The following is a 13,447-nucleotide window of genomic DNA, read 5'->3' on the forward strand; positions in this document are numbered from 1 at the left end:
GCTGCATTTAGTATCAGGAGGTCAGGGGTCCTCTCCAGTGGGTCCTATCTGAGTGGAGACCAGAGGGAAGTGAGCAGGGAGCCCTTTGGGAATCTGAGGCAGGGTGTTCTCGGCAGAAGAACAGCAGGTACCAAAGGTCCTGAGACAAGCGTGTACTAGACTTGCTTGAGGACACCAAGGGGTCCAGCTGGCCAGAGTGGAGGGGAAGGGGGAAGAGAGGGTGGGGACATGGGTCGGGTATGAGTCGGTGAGGGTCAGAGCCTGTGGACCTTGCTAAGAGCCGAGGACATAACCCTGAGAGGGTCGGGAGATGATGAAGAGAAGTGGTCAGATACTGGGTAGATCTCAGGGGCAAGGTGGGGCGTGGACCGCAGGTAGAACAGTGATGCCGTTTACCTGGAAGGGAAGACTGTAGGGGAGCAGGTTCCGACATAGTGAGTTTGAGACTCGGATTATTCATTCTAGTGGAGGGAGTAACTGAGTGCAGCCCAGGGGGACCGCTCTGGCCTCAGGCACATGACTGTCTTCAAGTCCTTGCTCTGCCAGGAACTGACCCAGCCCCTTGCCAGCTTCATTCCATTTGGTATCCGAGTGACGATGTGCTCTGGACAGGAACGTGAGACACAGGTCTGGGCTGGTGACGTAAAACGCGGGACTGTAAAATGAGTCCAAGCTTGCTCTGCCTGCCGCACAACAGGCCAATAAATGGGAGACGAGGTGTGGAATACGGCTGGCGCACGACAGGCCAATAAATGGGAGATGAGAGGTGTGGAATACGGCTGCCGGCAGACGGAGAAGATGGCAGACTAATGTCTCAGAAGAACCATCTTATCGGGGTTTGGATGCCAGTTTCTTTTATAGAACGGAGAGGGGGAGGAGATGAGGAAGTAAAGTAAAAAGGCCATAAGATTTGCAAATGTCCCCTGGAATGGCCAGCCTCAGGGAGCAGATGTGTTCATTTCTTCTTGCTTGTAGCCATCCACAGGTGAACAAATGCACTTCGGTTTACCATTCAGGCAGAGGGGCAGGGTTCCCCGAGGCAGGTCACTGTGTACAGACAGTGTTCTTGTAGTGAACAAAAGCAGTGGAAAACAAAGGTTAAAGTCAAAGAAACAGGTCCAACATGTAGTCAGATTTGGCTCTTCCCTGTTACAGGACTCCCCAGTGTAGAGATGGGATCAGAGCCACCCAGGGGACCAGGAGGCAAGTGCAGAAAGAAGAGGGCGAGGGGAAGGGGAGGCCCCAGAAGAACATGGAGGGCGGCCAGTGAGGCGGGAACAACCCAGCAAGCTCAGGGAAGGGGCTCGGGTGAGCCTCCAGGTCTCAGCAGGATCTGAGCTGACCATGTCTGGTCCACAGCCTTTCTTTGACATCTAATCCGGACCCTCTGAATTTTATGAAAGATTGATGTAGAGATGTTAAAAACTAGGTACAATTTATGAGTCTCTGCTGGGTGTTGAGTGTCATGTCCACACATGGCTACTGTTCCCCACACATGTTTTTATGGGACATGCTGTTTACGATACAGGTAAGGAAGCTGAGCTCAGAGAGGGTAGCTGAGTTGCTTAAGGTCACACAGCTGGTGGGCGGCAGGGTCAGGGTTTGAAGCTGGGTCACTATGGATGCCAAAGCCTTGATCTGCCTACTGAAACCAAACTGATGAGTAGGGAGGAGGGTCTGAATTTAGAACATTCCATTCCACCTTTTTTTTTTTTAACAGGTTGAAAATTTTAATTTATTTCAAAATGGTAACTAAGTCGAGGCATGTTGGCTGGAAGATGGGACAAGGAAGTTTGTAGAAGGACCCAGAAGGAAGAGGAGTGATCAACTTCACCAAAGCTGCTGGGAGGTTACAGGGAATTGACTACTGACTTTGGATGATTGAGAGGTGCAGTGGGTCAAAAACCCCATGGGCACGAGCTGAGGAGAGAAATGAAAATGACACAGTGAGTTCCTGTAACAAGACCAAGGAAACAGGTGGGAGTGGGAGATCATGGGGTCAAGGGGAGGTTTTTTTTTTTTAATTGAGGTGAAATTCACTTAACATAAAATTAACCATTTTAAAGTGAACAATTCAGGGACTTCCCTGGCGGTCCAGTGGTTAGGACTCTGTGCTTCCACTGCAGGGGGCTCGGTTTTGATCCCTGGTACAGGAACTAGGATCCCACATGCCCTGCGGTGCCAAAAAAAAAAAAATGAACAGTTCAGTGGCATTTAGTACATTCACAATATTGTGCAACCACCACGTCTGTCTAGATCCAAAACATTTTCACCACCCAAAAAGCAACCCCTTGACCCATTAATAGCTGCTCCCCAATCGCCTCCTCCCCTGGCCCCAGGCAACTACTAATCTGCTTTCAGCCTCTGTAGATTTGCCTCTTCTGGACATTTAATTTAAATGGAATCATACAACAGTTGACCTTCCAAATCTAGCTTTTTTTTTCACTTAGCATGATGGTTCAAGTTTCTACATTGTAAAACATGTCAGAACTTCATTTCTTTCTTTGGCTGAATAACATTCAATTTTATGGAGAGACCACAGTTGCTTATCTTTTCATTTGTTGACGGATATTTGGGCTGTTTCCACCTTTTAGCCATTGTGAATAGAACTGCTATGAGCTTTCATGTACAAGTTTTTGTATGAACACCTGTTTTCAGTTCTCTTGGGTATAGACCTAGGTGTGGAATGGCTGGGTCATATGGTAATTCTATGTTTATTTTTTGAGAAACCATCAAACTGTTTTCCACCATGGCTGAACCGGTTTACATCCCCACTAGCAATGTACAAGGGCTCCAATCTCTCCACATCCTTGCCAACAGTTAGTTTTGTTTTTGTTTTTTAATTAGTGACATTAAGACGTTTTTGTACAGAGCCTGGGATGACCTAAGAGACAGGGAGAAATTGATGCTATTGAAATGAGATAATTGCTGGAAAGAAGGAAATTTTTGAGAAGGTGAGAGGGATGCGCCCATAAGACCCACAAATGGGAGGTGCTCCCAAGTGAGAAGTCTGTCTGGATGCTGGGCTATCAAAAAAGAAAGAAGAGAAAGGTGTCTGACATCAAGGTCTCACCCTGATGGACTTGTTCTCTCTGGTGAGGGCCTTGCCCACACAGCAGCAGTGAACAGGTGTCAGGGCAGACAGAGCGGGTGGTCTCGCTTTAAAAGCGTCAGTTCTCATACACAAGATGTGGTGCATTGGGCAAGTGCGGTGACCTCTGAAACCCAGCAGGCTCAGCCGTAGAATGGAGATAACAAGAGCTCAGGGGCTGTTCTTCGAATTAGATGAGGCTATGCCTAATCAGTGCCCGGAACGTAGTAGGTGCTCACTAAAAGTAGGTCCCTTCCAGTGGCTCATCCTTCTGATTAGACTGTGAATTTCCTGACAGGTTTTTCCTTCGTTGCAGCCTTCTCAGCATCTAGCACTGTATTGGCCTCACAGTAGGAGCTCCGTAGACATTTGTAAAAGAATAAATAAAGGAACAGAATAAAAATAATGAGCGATAAAGAGATTTCTCAACAGTAACTGCAATAGCAAATATTTACCTGGAGCTTGCTACATTGCAGGCCATTTCAAAGGTATACACCCGGGAGTGATTAGTGGGAATGTAAACTGGTTTAGCCACTGTGGAAAATAGTTTGGTGTTTCTCAAGAAATAAACACAGAATTACCATTTGATACAGCAATTCCATTCCTAGGTATATACCCTTGCATCTCATTTGGTCTGGACGTGACCTTGAGATGATTATTCCCTTATCCCCACTTTACAGAGAGGTGACTTGTCCCATGAGACATGCTGGGGAGCAGCAGTTGGGATTTGAGGTATGACATCAAATCTCAGGCTCTGTCATCATCTTATACTTTTTATCTAGATGCTGCTAAACCAATGGTTGAATTGTCCTGGCACCTGAGAATGATTTATTACAGCAAAAAAGATGTCAAGAGAGAGTTTGGGTGACTTCTTGGGGAAAGGAGGGGTGGGCGCCAGCTGGGTAATTGTGGAGGGTTTGAAAAGCCTGGGAAAGCAATCCCCTCGCTCCACAGCCTGTTCTTGGTGTGCCTGCATGTCCTAAAGTACAGCTGAAGCCACCCAGACACAGAAATGTCATCTTTCTAGCGTGCGGGCTGTGCAGGCATCAGAGGTCGGTTGATAAAGACACCTTGAGTAGGTGTCTCCAGGGATCAGGTGATTTCCTCCTGCTCTCCAGCCCTCCTTTGTCAACAACAAGGCACTGGGGAAATGGGATTAGCCATGAGGAGGTTGCCCGGTTGCTTCCAATCGATGCCAAGGGAATTGGATGGGCTTTTCCAGGCTCCCAAGACAGCACTGTTTCCCAGGGCCTGAATTCATGCCTGAACCAGGAGCAGGGTTCCTTTCCCGGGGTGGGTGAGACTCCTGGGCACCCATCTCTCTGTGCTTCACCCCAAAACCATGCATCACTTCCCACGCCCTCACCTCTCTCTGTGAGCTGCTCAGAAGGAGGCTGTTGATGCCCTTGGCTGAGCTTGGACCTAGTCCCAGACGCCCAGCAACACTCTTAGCCCCTCACCTCTCTCCCTCACATATCTCTGCCACTCCAGCCCTCCATCTATCTCCTGGTGCTGAAAAAGAGTAAGATTAGCACACCTGCATCACTTTTGAGCTAGATAGAGGTCAGGAGGACAGCGTGCGTTCATAAAATAACAGCAATGGCTGTGACCATGGGAACAGCACTTCCCAAGTGACGGCTCTTGTGTATTTCACCACGGGCTGATTTTACTCCTCCATCGACAAAGCAGCAAGAGTTGACCCCTCATCCTGCTCCTCTGGGCTTCAGACTCGATCAACCTGCATTCCTTTGTGTTTTGCTTTACAACTCTTGCGTGTCATTTTACTGACCTTCATCACAGCTGCCCGGGCAGGTTGGTCCTACACTGTTATCCAGAAGGGAGTTGACACCCTAGGGCAGTCAGCAGTGACTTCACCAGGGTACCTCTGCCTTGGACTCCCAGGCCAGAACTTGCTGACCCACAGCTGGGCACGTTTTTTTTTTTTTGGCGGTACATGGGCCTCTCACTGTTGTGGCCTCTCCCGTTGCGGAGCACAGGCTCCGGACACGCAGACCCAGCAGCCATGGCTCACGGGCCCAGCCGCTCCGCGGCATGTGGGATCCTTCCGAACCAGGGCACGAACCCATGTCCCCTGCATCGGCAGGCGGACTCTCAACCACTGTGCCACCAGGGAAGCCCCTGGGCACGTTTTTAATAATCTGAGCTAGCCATCAGTAGCTCGATGTTTATCGCTTGTCAAGATTGCCATCACAGAATGTTTACAGTAGCCGCTGGATGCCTTTTAGTCATTAATGCCGCTTTCTTTCACAATTTCCCAGGCTTATATCTGATTCTACCGGGAGCCATTCTATTCATGAAGCATCTTCTGTTTGCTCTCTAGACGGGGAACGGGCTGAGGAAGCTCCAGGAAACAGGGAAGTCAGGCTCGCAGGTTTGGATTGGCTTTGGGGACCATTTCAGGAATTACCAAGACTTACAGAGCAGCTTGGGCAAGAGATTTAAAAATTGAGGGATATGAAAATCAACTAGGTGAAGATGAAGTGAGAAATGCACTTGGAGTGCATAGCGTGGTTCTGACAAATGTTTATATAAAAACGAAATTGATTATGGTGTGGTCCTTATTCCAAAGGCAGCCAATACTCCCCTCCTCCCTTCCCCTTCTTTTTTCCCACCCCTCCCCTTCTTCCTAGCTGCCCTATTTCCCACATTCCTTTAAGTTAGCTTTAGCTCCATGCCAAAGTCAGCAGAGAATTCACCCTGAAAATTAAGAATAAAGTCACTGTGAAGTGTTGGGCAGAGAACTGGGGCCAGGGCATGTGTGGCATTTTCTGCTCAGAGCTGTCAGCCAGCGACTCGCTGGGCCCACAGGGCTCTGTCAGCAGGGCCACATCTCGGGGTGGACAGGACAGAAGGCCATGACTCCAGACAGTTCAGGGAGGTGGCTGCCGTCCGCTGGAGCCGCTTTGGGAGAAGACATCCGCCTTCGCTGTCTGCTGACATTTTGTGCTGCACTGATGCAGGTGGGTGCCTTTTCTTCACTTGCATCCTTACTCTCAACGCAGGCTCGTGAGCACAGGACCGACTTCAAGGGGTCTGGGCTCAGATCCCACCTCTGTGGTGGCTTGGGTGGGAAAAGATACTTCTCCAAGCCCAGCTTGCTTTGCCTCTAACATGGCCAGTTAAAGCATCCAACACACGGTGCCCCTGAAGGTTTTATTATAAGGAGCAGCAGCAGTAGTACAGGAGAGGTGATTTTCTAAGCATTTAACCCTAGGTACAGCCTAAGTGGGCCCAGTCAAATTGTCAGGATCAGAGTCCTGTTGCCTGTAGCTGCTGGATTGTGGCAGGTGGGCCCCCGGGGCCTCAGCACGTGGCTGTTCACCAATGGGAACAGCGGCAGTCCGACCTTTTAGGCCACAATGATGGGCACTGGCAGGGTGTTAGACTTGAGTAGCAGCAATATTAGTATTGTTACCGCAGATTCAAAAGACAGGAGCTAGCATTTTTTGGAACCCCATGCACTGGGCTTATATTTATGTTATACTATGTTATGTTATTGATATTATTCTATTTAAGCCTAGAAGATTATTTTGAGGCGGTTTAACGTTCTCTAGTCAAACACCAAGTGGGTCCCCCTCCTTTTTCCTCTGAACCCGTTCAAAGACACCGTTCGTTCCATGAGATCTCCCAGGAGCCTGTGGTGATGCCGATGGCTCATGATCCTTTAGCATTTACTATGTTCTTCACATACACTGATTCAATTAATCCTCATGAGAGCCCTATAAGGCAGGTCCTATTATTATTCCCTACCTGACATAAAGAAACAGAGGTACAGAGAGGTCAAGTAACTTTCCACAAGGCACACAGCTAGCGAGCTATAGAGCTGGGATTTGAACCCATGACTCCATGCTGCCTCGGATGCGAGCCATCTGCACTTGGCCTTGCACTGCACAGGCGGCAGCTTCCCCCTGTGACGTGATGTCCTGGGGACGTGGCGTCATTCTCAGCTCCGTGGTGGCCTCTGCATGGGAGGCACACAGTCTCAGGCTTCTGCTGTAGAGAGCAACCCTGGGCAGTGGGTCCTTATGGACTTAACAACCCTCTCTGACCAGGGAGTAGAAGGTCAGAGCTGGCTTTGACCCCAAAGGAAGCACAACCCACACCCCACACACACATCCTCCTGGTACCAGCAAAATTTCTCCTTTGCAACATGTTTTCTGGGAAGAATGAACAAATACCTCTGCATCCTTGGCCTCAGGCACAACTCACCTCTCTCAGTGTAGAAGATTTATTCAACCTCTCGTGTTGGATCTTCTGAGCACACCGCTTCCTGCATCCTGCTCCCGTGCCCCCTCGCCCTAGTTGTACCCACGGGAGGATTTAACACAGGCTGTGATTAGTTAGTGTCCACTTGCTGCCTTCTCTTCTCCCACCCACGTCTGTTCTCACTCCTTCCTCCTCATCTGGAACCGTTCATCAGCTCTGACCATCAGTTCTAGGTGGTTCCAGTTTTGGACACATCCTCACAAAAGCCACCCTCTGATCACAGCTTGGATCCCATCTTCTCTCAGTTGTTCTGCAATCTAAGCCCCCAGGGGAAGCATCCACCCTCCCTTAACTGCCTCACCATGCCTGCCACTCACCCTCTGTCCCTCCCTCATGAACCCCCAGTGCTCCGACACCCACATCTTCCTTCCCCAGGACCAAGCTGGGAATGGACCGTCCACACCCTCCTACAGCCCAACCAGGCTTGGTTTTTAAGGCTGCTCCCCAGAGGTCCCCGGTGGCAATTTCTCAGTTTCACAAACCTTCCTGCCCCTTCAGTTAGTTGCTTGGCCTTGTGCTTCACTGAGAATATGGACACCATTGGACAGAAGTCTCCCATCTCCCCACTTCCAAACCTGCATCCTGCCCATGCTTCACCCAAGTTCCGTCCTCTGATTCCACACCCACTGCCCACCCCCTTCTCTGCTCCTCCTTGAGGCCAAAGTTCTAGGAAGATCCATCTCCTCCTCCAGATGGTCCAGGCTCTCCCCAACCCCCTGACTTACACTTCCCTATGGCCTCCATGTGGCCACATGCCCTGGACACTCTTAGCTCTTCTTCCTTGACCCCTGAGCCATATGCACACAGCTGACCACTCACATCCTCTTAAAGTTCTCCTGCCAGAGTTCACTCTCCCTGCTTTCTCCGACTCAGTCCCCTTTGCTGTCTTCTGTCCCCCATCTGCTCTTTCCTGGTCAGAGTTCCTTAGGAGTCTTTTTCTACAGTCTGTCCCTGGGTGACTTATCTAATCCCATGGTGTTAATTGTCATTAATTTATCTCCAGCCCAGACCGTTTCTTGAGCACCGCTCTTATTTCCAACTGCCAGAGTGATATTTGTACTTGGATGTCACACAAATGTCTCAGCCACACGCTTCCTAAAGAGAATTCTTTATTTCCTCCCATCCCCATATCTGTTGCTTTCTGAGTCTTCTCCAGCTCAATGAATGATGGTTGCCATTACTTAGACACCACAGATTTGCCAGGCATCTCCCCAGGCCTTTTATGTACATTCCCTCATCTAACAATCATGACATGAGAGAATGATAACAATCATCCATTGACTGATAAAGAAACAGACCCAGAGGTTAAGTAACTTGTCCTGGGTCACGGTGGCAAAACCAAGACTGGCAGGTTTCTGACTCCGGTATAGCTTTGCTCTTTCCACTCGGCTCATGTCTTTTCAAATCAGACTCTTGCTTGATTGTTTGGAGACCATCTTCATCCTTGGGTACCCGCAGGACCCCCATGTTGCATAACTCCAGGGGGACTTTGACAATGTCACCTGTGTAATTGGTGCTCCCTGGAGTCATGTGGTGATAGCCATTCACATAAACTAGAATGGGAAGGCAGTCTCTGGAACTCAACAGGTGGTGGCCATGGATACCATCATTCTGGCTCCCTTGGTCCCATCCCATCTCATCTGATCCCATTCTGACTCCTCTCTTCCACCCCAGCCACCCATTCTGTTTACTATGCTCGTCTCAAGCCAGTCACTGTCAGACTCTGTGGGCACAGAGATGGGTCAGCTGTGATCCTGTAGTGTGAGGCATGTATCAGGCAGTGTTCTCTAGAGAAACAGAACTGACAGGATGTATGGATAGATAGATAGATAGATAGATAGATAGATAGATAGATAGATAGAGATATTGATAGAAGAATAAAGAGAGAAAGCTTTTAAGGAATTGACTTGCATGATCATGGGGTTGGCAAGCCCCAGACCCATAGGGCAAGCCCACAGGCTAGAAATTCTGGCAAGACTTGATGTTGCAGCCTTGGTCTCAAGTCTAGAAACTCAGGCAGGATTTCTATGTTGTCATCTTGATACTGAGTTCCTTCCTCTTCAGGCACCTTAGTCTTTGCTCTTAAGGCCTTCAGTTAATTGGATGAGGCTCACCCACATTATGGAGGGTCATCAACTTAAAGTCAACTGATTGTAAATGTGAGTCATACCTAAAAACTACCGGCAACATCTCGCCCATTCTCTTAGTGTCCGACCACACAACTGGGTACCATGGCTTTGATGAGCTGCTACATAAAATGAACGCTCAGGAGGAAGTCACGGTCACTGGCAAGGACACAGATAAGAGAACAGTCAGCTGGTACAGTCTGGCTTCCGCAAGACTAATGTGATGAGCTAGGGGATGCACAGGACAAAGTGATTCCGATTTTCTGGAAGGAATAGATGGACAAGCAGGGTAGGTGAGCCTTGAAGGTGAGACAAGGACAGGAGGAGAGGCACTCCAGGCCAGGGGCCAGCCTAGGAAACAGCCAGAGTGGCCTGAACACAGAGGTCAAGTGTGTGGCATGTCCCTGGGCGTATACTGGAGGGAGAGGGGCGGTTCCCTCGGTGGAGGGCCTCGAATGTCACGCTCACGTGTGACCAATTGACATTCTGTCAGGCCAGCTTACGTGACTTCGGACCTCACAGCCCGTCATCGTATAAGAACTGTGTATTCTTCCACGATTGTAGTTTTTAAGTCTACTTGGCTCCTTGAGATCTTAAGGGCTTAATTCTTCAAAAAAAAACTGTTTCTTTTTAATTTGAAGAAATTCTAAAAGCTTGTTTTTCCAGTTGTAGAAGTGGTTGATTTTTGTTGGATCATTTCAGTGTAGAAACTTGGAAAACTGTAGGAAAACAAATCAGGTTTAAAAATTGGCTAAGGGCTTCCCTGGTGGTGCAGTGGTTGAGAGTCTGCCTGCCGATGCAGGGGACGTGGGTTCGTGCCCCGGTCCGGGAAGATCCCACATGCCGCGGAGCGGCTGGGCCCATGAGCCATGGCCACTGGGCCTGCGCGTCCGGAGCCTGTGCTCCACAACGGGAAAGGCCACAACAGTGAGAGGCCCGTGTACCGCAAAAAAAAAAAAAAAAAAAAAAAAAATTGGCTAAGATAACCACGGCCAAGGGGTAATTGTTATTATGCTGTGCTGCTTCTAGGAAGTCTATTTTCTATGCACAGAAATATGCAATCTGTCCCCTGCTCATCTCTGCAGTCCATCTCCCACTACTCCCCCATCCCGTGCTGGGCCAGGCCACTTACCTTCCATATGCCCCATGAGCAGCCCATATGCTCTTCCTAAACTGTCTCCTCTCCCAGAATGTATGCTCCATAAGGGGAGGGCAAGGTCTGTCTTGCTCAAGATCGCATCCCCATAACCTAGATACCAGGGGCTTAATAAATAATTTAATGTATGAACATTTTATTTCACTCTTAATTTTAAATTAAAAAGCACATGGACATAGTTTAAGTACATATATTGTTTAATAGTATGACTCTATTATTAAGTACACCTATTTTATTTTATTTATTTATTTATTTTTTTTTTTGCTACACTGGGTCTTCGTTGATGCGCCCAGGCTTTCTATAGTTGTGGTGAGCGGGGGCTGCTCTACGTTGTGGTGTGCGGGCTTCTCATTGCGGTGCGTTCTCTTGTTGCAGAGCATGGGCTCTAGGCACGTGGGCTTCAGTAGCTGTGGCTCGCGGGCTCTAGAGCGCAAGCTCAGTAGTTGTGGCGCACGGGCTTAGTTGCTCCGTGGCATGTGGGATCTTCCCGGATCAGGGCTCGAACCCGTGCCCCCTGCATTGGCAGGAGGATTCTTAACCACTGCGCCACCAGGGAAGCCCAGTATACCTATTTTAAATGTTGACTAATGTATATTCTTTTATATATCTTCCTCCTATCAAGTAAGAATGTATTATGAGCAGTTTCCAATGACATTAAATATTCCTCTTTAACATTAGTTTTAAAGTGGTGCATGAGTTTCATCACTTTAAACCTTACTCTTAGATATTTTGTCCTATTGTGAAGACCATTTTTCTACCATGAAAAATGCTGCAATGACCATCTCAGGCTTAAATCTTCACACATTGTTATTACTGCTTTAGGCTATTTATAAATGGAGTCATTGGGCCAAAGGACCTAAATATTCTTATGGCTCTAGAAACATATTTCCAAACTCCAGAGAAGCTGTACAGTTTTCCACTTCTGTTGTGGCAGTGAATTGGGTTATAATTTCGGTATCTGTGTCCAATTTGACAGGGCAGATTGGCACTTTGTTTGAATTTGCACTGCTTTTATTTTCACATCTTTGGGACAGAAAGTCTAAGGTTTCCAAAGCATGTCCCACTGTAAGAGTGACCTTCTGAATGAGGATGTTGCGGGGAAGAGCCTGTACTTGATAAGTGATGTGGCATATGTAGGAAAACAGAGAAGTGGTCCAACCTGACCATCTCGCAAGTGGAGAAACCAAGGCCAGAGAGGAGCACCCAGGTCTCTGGGGGAGCTGGGACCCCCATCCTGATGTCCTCACCAGGGACTCTCCCCTGGGTTCCTGAACTGTGACAGCAAGTGTCGGTCTAATGGCTTCTTCCTTTTTTCTCTTTTTCAGGAACAAAAAAGCCCAGCCCAAAAGCTGAAAACTAACCATGAAGCTCAGGGAAAAGAACCCAGCAGATAACAAAGAAAGCGACTTGGAGAAAAAGAAATTGGTTAGTCCTGGTCTCCCTATGTCTCCCTTGTAGGAGTGTTCAGGTGACCCTGGGGCAGTCCCTCCTGGCACCCTCCCTTCTCCCAGGGGAAGGGATGTTGAGGTGAGATCAGGCAGAGAAGGAGCAGAGGCTGGAAGCAAAGTTATGCAGGAAGGACCCTTGTGAATTGTAAATTGTATACGGTGAGGCACAGGCTGCTGCTGCTGATGTACTCTGGTTGATGGTGATACTATCTGTGGTGACCTTCCAGACTGAGGGGTGGTCTCCATTCCAAACGTCATTTCTCAGCAAGAGGACATTGATGTTGAAGGTGATAATGTCATCATCCTTAAGGAAACACTGAAACCCAACCCTCTGCAAGGCCCAGTCCATGTGCCCCCTCCTCCAGGAAGTCCTTGGTGCTTAGAAAGTCCCTCTCCTTCCTCAGGACTCCTTGGACCCTCTCTTTAAACCAGATTCAAAACCAGCAGCCAAACAGTGCCTGCTCTGTGCCAGACCTTACATAGGTCTCTCATTCCATTCTCCTGGCTACACTGTAGTGGAGGCATCACTACCCCCATTTTACAGGCGAGAAACTGAGGCTCAAAAAAGGCTGAAGCCACGTGTCCAAAGCTACATAGCTAGTTTAAGGTGCAGCTGATCTCGAACACTGGCCCATCTGTGCCTCGTGTCCCGTGATGGATGTGGAGGCAACCAGGACTCAGAAGAAGATGTGTCCATATTTGTAATAAACCTGTATTTAGCAAGACAAAGATCAATACAAGTGTATTTACCAAATTCCCTGGGGAGTGTGAAATGGCAGCTAAGCATCCCCATCCCCATCACATAGGTGTGAGCTGGAGGTCCAGAGGGGCCAAGCCACCTGTCTCAGGGGCCCCAGGGACCCTGAAGACCCAGGCTAAGCAGACAGAGATTCCCTCCAAGTGGACACAGTATCTTTTTCTTGGTGCTCATCTTAGGTTGAGCCAAGGCTCCACTGTCTAGGCACTGGGTGTGAGGAAGGAAGGGGTGAAGTCATTGCAAACATTCTGCTCAAATGATATTCAGTAGAAAATTCCCCTTTTTTCCTACTCTCTCTTTGGTAGAAAGTTTTCATGTTATCCAAGCCAACTTAGTCTCAGGATTTCACCCAGGGGAGAGTTTGAGTTCAGTTCCAGAAGTATCTACTGGGCCCCTTCTCTGAGCCGGGTGGGAAGAAGGCCCTGGGAATTCAAAAAAGGCTTAGGACACCATGTGAATTTTTTTTTTTTTACAAGGACAAAAGTTTTATTTGTACTAAAAACCTCAGCCTATATTCTCTTTATTCTTGATCCCAAATAAATTCATAATTTAATTGCTAATCATGCCAAGAGTAGTAGCTAG

General features: G+C 48.4%; 1 long non-coding RNA gene across 2 annotated transcripts; it reads left to right on the forward strand.

Annotated features, from left to right (window-relative positions):
• The first annotated feature begins 618 nt into the window (after window positions 1–618).
• LOC308618349 lies at window positions 619–12,166 on the forward strand. Of its 2 annotated transcripts, XR_014016003.1 has the most exons (5): window positions 619–836; window positions 1,721–1,977; window positions 5,371–5,483; window positions 5,921–6,072; window positions 11,986–12,166. It is a non-coding gene; the product is annotated as an uncharacterized lncRNA (long non-coding RNA). The 2 variants fall into 2 exon arrangements; XR_014016002.1 differs by having other exon boundaries at window positions 5,371–6,072.
• Window positions 12,167–13,447: the final 1,281 nt, after the last annotated feature.

Source organism: Mesoplodon bidens (assembly GCF_964165515.1).
Source record: "Mesoplodon bidens genome assembly, chromosome: 1".
NCBI lineage: Eukaryota > Metazoa > Chordata > Mammalia > Artiodactyla > Ziphiidae > Mesoplodon > Mesoplodon bidens.